Consider the following 8211-nt stretch of genomic DNA (forward strand, 5'->3'; position numbering starts at 1 on the left):
GCCAATGGGGCGGCGGCGGGGCAGCGCGTGCAAAAGGGAGGAGCGCGAGACAGCGGACGAGGAGGAGGCCGGCATGTCCGGGCAGCAGCAGCAGCAACAGCAGCAGCAACTCCCGGCGACGGCTCCTCAAGCCCCGGGCAACCCTACTCCCTCACCGGCCTCGGCCGCCCTCCTGCTCCACCCACCGCTGCCTCCCCCGCCACCGCCGGCCACCTCGGCCCCGCCGCCGCCCCCTCCTCCGCCCGCTATCGCCGCCACCACCACAACAGCCGCCGCCGCCTCAGCTGCCGCCGTCCCTCAGTCCCTCGCTTTGCTGCGCTGCCTCCTCCCCCCCCACCCCCAAAGCTTGGAGGTTCCCCAGCAAGGGGGAGGGGAAAAAATTGAAAACTTTCACTTTCGTGCGTCCCTCCCGGCGTGACGCTGTGCGCTGACGTCACAGGGCTGTAATGGTGGTGTGCCGCGAGATTTTTTTCTTCAAACAAATGTGCCTTTGCCCAAAAAAGGTTGGGAAACACTGGTTTATTCATCATTTTCCAAATGCCTTTACTGTTAGTTCTGATCATAAGTTAAAGTTATATCTTGATGAAGCAGCAACTTGAGTATAGATTCCAGTCAAGTTTTAGAGCAGTTTCTGCCTTTATATGGAATAGCAATGTACCTATATTTTCTTGCTTCAATTGATGATTATTGCCATGCTTGTTCATTAGAGAAAATCCTGTATACAATTTAGCTAGTCCTGATGACAAGACAATGATGCTTAGTTTTCACTGAACAGGTGAAAAATTCAAAGAGATGAATTTCCCTATACATTTCATATTTTTTCTTCTTCTGCTGCAATCAAAATGATACTGACTTGGAAACAGTTTCACTCTTTTATTATATATTTCTCACTTGGTTCATCCTCAATCTCTTTTCCTTTTTATATAGGTTATTTCACTTGCTCCCACCAGCAATTTTGTAAGTCTACAGAAGTCCTGATATGTGTGTGTGCACACATGCACACGCACATGCTCCCCATGATAGTATAAGAGCATTGATAGCTGAAATTGCAAAAATATTATTGTATATTTGGGTACACATGTTTAGAAAAACAAGAAAGGACCACAGAGGTCCAGTGGAAATGGAGAACTGAAACAGCTACAGCAAGGAGAAATAAGTGCCATGCATTATGCAAAGTGGGCATCTATTTTTAGGGGGGAAATCAGGAGAAGTCAGGAGATGATAGAAAATGAGGAAGTCCGTTTCTAGGCTTTCAGCAAAAATCAAGATAGGTACTACCTCCCGCCTGAGGAGGGGTGGGACTCATTTAGGGATCCCTGACCAATCAGTTACTGAAGATTATTAATAATAATAATAATAATAATAATAATAATAATAATAATAATAATAATTTATTATTTATACCCCGCCCATCTGGCTGAGTTTCCCCAGCCACTCTGGGCGGCTCCCAATCAATGTTAAAAACAGTACAGCGTTACATATTAAAAACTTCCCTGAACAAGGCTGCCTTAAGATGTCTTCTGAATGTCAGGTAATTATTTATCTCTTTGACATCTGATGGGAGGGCGTTCCACAGGGCGGGCGCCACTACCGAGAAGGCCCTCTGTCTGGTTCCCTGTAGCCTCACTTCTCACAATGAGGGAACCGCCATAAGGCCCTCGGCGCTGGAGACGCTCCTTCAGGTATACAGGACCGAGGCCGTTTAGGGCTTTAAAGGTCAGCACCAACACTTTGAATCGTGCTCGGAAACGTACTGGGAGCCAATCCAGATCTCTCAGAACCGGTGTTATGTGGTCCCAGCAGCCACTCCCAGTCACCATTGATGCATTGATTTGCATAGGCCAAGGAAGAGAAGTTGACGATATTCGGGGAATAAGAGAGTAAGGAGTACAATCCATTCTTTTTACAGATGGGTAGCCGTGTTGGTCTGCCATAGTCGAAATAAAAAAATTCCTTCCTGTAGCACCTTAAAGACCAACTAAGTTAGTTCTTGGTATAAGCTTTCGTGTGCATGCACACTTCTTCAGATACATCCATTCTTTGTCTTCAATCCCACCTATGCGAGTGCTTCCCGCTGACTAATGGTTTCACAACTTTGCCAGTGGAAAGTAGGCTTGTTTCTGGAATCTTTAGAATCTATTTTGTATTAGGGTATAATCCTTCTTACAGATAAAACTCCATTATGTTAACCCATTCCTGGTGTCAGCTGGCATTGTCTGAATGCTAGCCTACCCCAAAGATTAACTACTTGCAGTCATATAATTAGATTAGGACCACACCGTCAGAGAAATTAGTCACTCCTAGAATTGTTTCTTCAGCATCCTCCCACTGTTCCCAGCTAACTGCCTCATATACCCTGTTTCTTTGGGGCGTCCTGAAAGGCTGTACGTTCATATTACAAGGAATCAGTGTAACTAGAGAGATGACAGCTCCCTGCCCCTGAGGCTCTCTGTCTGACCCCCCCGAGGCCTATCCAAAGGCCACCTGAATCAAACTAGCACGGCAGAAAGGGATGATCACCTACCATTTCCAAAGGAAAATGTTTAGACCAAGGTGACTTTTCTTGAACGGTGTATGGGATGGACCCTGTAAAGGAAAGAAGAGTGGAATTGCCCATTGGCCTCCCACAACAGGGGTCCTGTGCCTTGGTCAGTGGCTCAACAAATAGCAGGGTGTTGTGTATAGTGTCCCATATTGCGCTCCGCTAGGAACACTTCTGCCTGCGGTAATAATCTGAAGTAGGGTGGTCTTTATTCCAGATTAGTCAATGCGAGACTCTTTAGACTTTGCCTCTTTAGACTTTGCCTCAAGGCAGAATTTTGCTTTGGGAATGTGGCCCTTCACATAAAAGGGCTGCCCACTCCTGCCTTAGAAGATTGTGCCCATAGGAATAGCATCTCAGCCCACTGATGTGTCTTGAGATTATAGCTTGGATGCATTGTCATCTGTGAGTAATTCTCAATTATATCCTTTTCTTTGAGCTGCTGCTGATTTTTTTAAAAATAAAAAAATAAAAATTGATCAAGTAATAGTAATAGTAATATATTATTTGTACCTCACTCATCTGGCTGGGTTTCCAGTATAAAATGGATCACAAGGAAAATGATTGCAGTGTATTAGACTATGCAAACTTCTTCAACAACCGTTTCTCTGCTCTAAGCTGAAATCTAATCAAGGTAGGCTGGGTCACACAAATCCCGAGCAAGAACATATTATGGTAAAAAGAAATCTGTTGGAGTGTTGCCAGAAAATTACACATTCTTTTTAAAGTAAAATAAACACTTGACAAAGCTGCTAATCATCCCTAGCAGAAAGGACTTACAAATTCAATATGAGAATGACATGCTTCCCACTGGTCTTAGAAGTGCCACAGTCAGATGAATCCATTTTCCTTGGAAATCATTTAAATAAACTTTCTATTCACAGAGGTGGAAAAAAGAATGAATGATTGCAATGCTTAAAACGCCATGTTAAAACAGTATTCGTTCGCCAGCAGGTATGATCAACATTTGGTTTTCTTCATATCTCTATAAATATACACATGTATATATTTACATAAGCATTAAAATTGTTCTGTTTTCATCAATATGCTGATTCACTGCCGTTTTCCCATTCTGCGCAGTTGAATTAAAAACATCAAACTTCGCTTGATCCGTTTGTTGTTGAAACACATACACCAACACACTCCTGCATCAAATAGTAAAAGAACAAAGAACACATATTTATCTCGATTAAGACGATGTCATAAAACCTCTTGACAATTAAATTTGAAATAATCTTTTGTTGAGAGCGTGTCAGGAAATTTACCTGCAGTAAAACTGTGGCTGGGGACTTGAAAACTGAAAACAAACACTTTTCAGAAGTTCCCTGTACAAAGAGGGGAAAGGAGGGAGAGAGATTATAGAATTTAATGATTAAGAATGTGTGCAGTGCAGTCGAAGTGCATTTGTTTCCTTGGAAACAAACTAGTACTGTTGCACTGAAGAAATTTGTAAGCATTAAATATTCGGTAATCAGGCCCCAGGAGAATACATTGCAAAAATTTGAAAGGGATAAATATTTGATATTCTTGGCCATTTTCTGGCTGTACTTGATGAGGCCTGCTGTCAATGGGTGGTGGTTCTAACGCCGGAGAAATTGATATGATATGTGAACCTGCCCTGCCAACAATACAGCCCTGAATAGCTAATCCTTCTGGTGGGGCCTACAGCTGTGATCTCATAAAGATTTAGATCACTTAAGTACCAAGCTGATGGCTAGGGCAGCTACATGCAAATAAAGGTAGACAGAAAATGTGCAGTAAAGAGCAAAAGGGGGTAAGGAATAATAAAGAAATGTTCAAGAGGCACAGCCTGGACTGTGCCTGCTTGTGGGAAGTAAATGTGTCCAGTAATGATGGGAAAGGAAACCTGCAAATTAACATGTGGTCTATAACTTACAGGAAATGAAAGCAACACAATTGCAGCCCAGTGACTTGCACTGGAAGAAAACTTGATCTGAAGCAGCCCTGAAATTACCAAACTAGGGTTTGTTTGTTTTCTAATTCTTGTTTTTAAAATGGTCTGTGACAAAAACATGTACCCAGTCATGCTAACATTCCAAAGAGAGCCAACCCGAGGTTTCCATCTGTAAACAGGAATGCAGACTCCTGTGATGTCATCAGAAAAATGTGTTCTGTTGACATTTCCTGTCTAGTGTAACAGACCAAGACGTGTGGGCAGATAGGGCAAACATCTGAGCTTAGCAATGACTTGCCAAACTCAGCCAGGATTTTTCCCCATTCTTTTCTCACCCTTCAGCTAATAGCAGTGTTTCCTATCCTAACCAGAAGCACTTTATTGTTCCTGCTCAGCAGAAAGTAATTCTATAAAAAATCTGGAAAAATAAAGCTGCAGTGCTTCATATAATTTTCCCCTAGGTGTACGCCCTGTGGATTTTAATGGGATTTCTTCCTGATCTAGAGTCCTGTGTGCTTGACTGCATAGGGAGCCCTGCATATTCTGACCATTCAGTTCTATGGAAAGGACAATGCATGTTTCAGAGCTACTGCACATTGGAGCAAGCTGAGATGCCCTTGTGGAATGGGGAGCTCTTTGTGAATCTGAGCCCCCATACCTTTGGCACATTTTAAGTTGGCGGACCAACAACACCCAAAGCAAACCCAGCCATGGTCCTGCACCCCTTAGTTAAACCAAGGCTAGACTACTGTAACTGGCTCAATGTAGTCTGCCTTTGAACAATAGAAAACTTTGGTGCAAATTGCAGCAGCAGCTGGTTTTAGGGGGAGTGTGTCATGGCTGTTGCACTAGCTCCACTGGATTCCTGTTGATTTTCAAAGGGCTGTTGTCCCCCCCCCCCTTTAAAGTCTTGAATGAGCCAGTGTGGTGTAGTGGTTAAGAGCGGTAGACTTGTAATCTGGGGACCCGGGTTCGCGTCTCCGCTCCTCCACATGCAGCTGCTGGGTGACCTTGGGCTAGTCACACTTCTCTGAAGTCTCTCAGCCCCACTCACCTCACAGAGTGTTTGTTGTGGGGGAGGAAGGGAAAGGAGATTGTTAGCCGCTTTGAGACACCTTTGGGTAGTGATAAAGCGGGATATCAAACCAAAACTACTACTCTTTTTCTTCTTCTTCTTCTTCTTCTTCTTCTTCTTCTTCTTCTTCTTCTTCTTCTTCTTGAATTGATTGGGAGCAGACTACCAAAGGGATCATTTTCTGTCAATCTACGCTCCACCCCTCGGGCATTTGTTTTTCCCTTAGAGCTAACTCCTTTCTCCCTCAGCACTTGCTTTTTCTTCTGATGGCCCCATCCTCCTCCTTCCCCTGTAGCTCCTGCAACTGTCCTCCTCTGCTTGCCCTGGCCCTTGTTTGATTTACAGAGGCAATGCCCTCACCTTACATTTATTCTACTTACAAAAGTGCTTGGATAGGGAGAAGCAAAGTTGGGGATGCAGCAGGAGAGTCAGGTTGGGATTCCAACTGTAGCCAGAGAGAAATCCACCTACATTCCATTAGGGCTGACCCAATACTACTACTACTACTACTACTACTACTACTTCTTCTTCTTCTTCTTCTTCTTCTTCTTCTTCTTCTTCTTCTTCTTCTTCTTCTTCTTCTTCTTCTTCTTTCGCAGCAGAGGAGCAAGTGGTGTCCTTCAACCATGTGAAAGTATATAGTACCCAAGTTATTTTGGTACTTGAGGCAGAAAATCCCACAGGCATTTCTCCCTTCCCTGGCAGTAAGAATACTACTAATGCTACTGCCACCACCACTAAATCATCGTAATCATTGTAATCCAACAATTAACCATCTGGAGCTCAAAATCATGCTGCACGAAGCTGCTGACTCATTTTGCCTAATGGTAGGGCCGGTACCCCTTGAGGTGCAGTCCTATGCTGGTATGACATTTTACATGTGTAAATGTCTTAAATGTCACTTCAGTATCTTTGTTAACTCGTCTTTTCTACGTTCCCTCCCTTTCTTGTTCCTTTTTTCCAGAGTAGGTTTAAAGGCTGAACTCATGCAATATGGCCAGTTATGAGGGTAGGTTTTTCCTCTGGCTCTCAGCAGGAATGCGTGGGGAACCTTTTCCTTTTATATTGCTACAAATAAAAGCTTCAACATGCCAGCGTATGTGTGTGGAAAAGTTTATTTTCATATATCCATGTGGTAATGATATATCAAAGTCTGACTTTGAATCTATAAAGAGGAGAGGGGGCTAGAGGCCTCATCAGATGCTACTGTAGAATAACTCTTTCCCCCCCCAAAGGACAGTTAACACACATGCACACAAATGTGGGTGATTCCTTGAAACCGCATCACATCATGTTCAGCAATTGGAGGACACAAACAAAATAACATGCACAAATAAACACACTATTTTCTTGATCTTGGAAATTGAATTGCCTGGCTCACAGCACTGTACACATTGAAAAACCATACAACAGCCTTGTTCCATAGTTGTTAAAATCAACAACCCATTCGCTGACAAATATTAGGGTTGCCTTTTCAAAACTTAATGCACAAACTACAGCATCATTGTTTATAAGCAGACAGTTAATTCTTGGGTCACAGCCTTGGGCTGATTTATACAGTACTACTTGGGTTTGTCAGTGCCCCATCCTAACCTCAACAACGCTGCCACTGCCACCACCAATCTCTGCCCTAGTAACTGAGCTTACAGTTCAGGCTAAGTGGGCTAGGCTGGCTTGTGTTCGCTCGGAATCAAAGAATTGTAGAGCTGGAAGGGACCCAAAGGGTCATCCAGTCCAACCCCCTGCAATGCAGGAAACACAGCCATCCAACCTTTGTTTTGAAACCTCCAATGCAGGAGAGTCCATTGTTGAACAACTCTTACTATCAGAAAGTTCTCCCTTTCTTGTAATCTGAATTCATTGGCTCAAGTTCTACCCTTTCGGAGAAACCTAATACTCCATCTTCTGTGTGTCAGCCCTTCAGATATTTGAAGATGGCTATGATATCACCTATCAGTCTTCTCTTCTCCAGGCAAAACATACCCTTTCTCCATAAGGCTTGGTTTCTACACCCTTTGTCATTTTGGACACTTTCCTCTGCACACACTCCAGCTTGTCAGTACCCTTCTTAAACTGTGGTGCCCAGAACTGGACACAGTATGGCAGGCGGGGTTTGACCAAGGCAGAACAAATAGAATGGTACAATTACTTCGCTTGATATTGAACTAGCCACCTTTCCCACTTCCAAACACGGCAGTACTGATATTTCAAGCCACAAATTTATTTCACTTACTGTCAGACGCTATTCAAGTCATAATAAACTGTGTGGCTCTTGCTAATTCCCCAAAGCAAGCAAGATAATATTGGCACCTAGTGGTTTGGGGTAATTCCCCCCTCCCAAATAATCATAGCAATTTTGGTATGACTTACAGAGTAATATTATATCCATTGCAATAACCTTTATGGTGTACAATTGTCCCCCGTGAAGCTATGACAACAATGTGGTTAATGCTCACCATGTGTCCACCATGAAATGGGATTATAGTTTGCTTTGTTTTCATTTGCTAAAGGTTAAAACCAATTATTCTAGGTAAAATATATGAAAGCAAGAGATACACTAGCTGGGTACCTGCTACCAGGTATGGAGTGTGGAACCCAATATATTTCTGGGTTCCTTATGGAAAATTTAGGCTAAATTGTTTTCTTGGGAAGGTCTTAGCTCAGGGGTATCTAAACTTT

General features: G+C 43.3%; 1 long non-coding RNA gene across 1 annotated transcript in view; it reads left to right on the plus strand.

Annotated features, from left to right (window-relative positions):
- Positions 1–1764, plus strand: part of LOC308572282 — a 118473-nt gene extending 116709 nt beyond the window's left edge. Inside the window, exon 2 of the long non-coding RNA XR_014001658.1 lies at positions 1683–1764. This is a non-coding gene — a long non-coding RNA (uncharacterized lncRNA). The remainder of the gene's footprint in view (positions 1–1682) is intronic.
- Positions 1765–8211: the final 6447 nt, after the last annotated feature.

This window comes from Podarcis bocagei (genome assembly GCF_964188305.1).
Source record: "Podarcis bocagei genome assembly, chromosome: 1".
Lineage (NCBI taxonomy): Eukaryota > Metazoa > Chordata > Lepidosauria > Squamata > Lacertidae > Podarcis > Podarcis bocagei.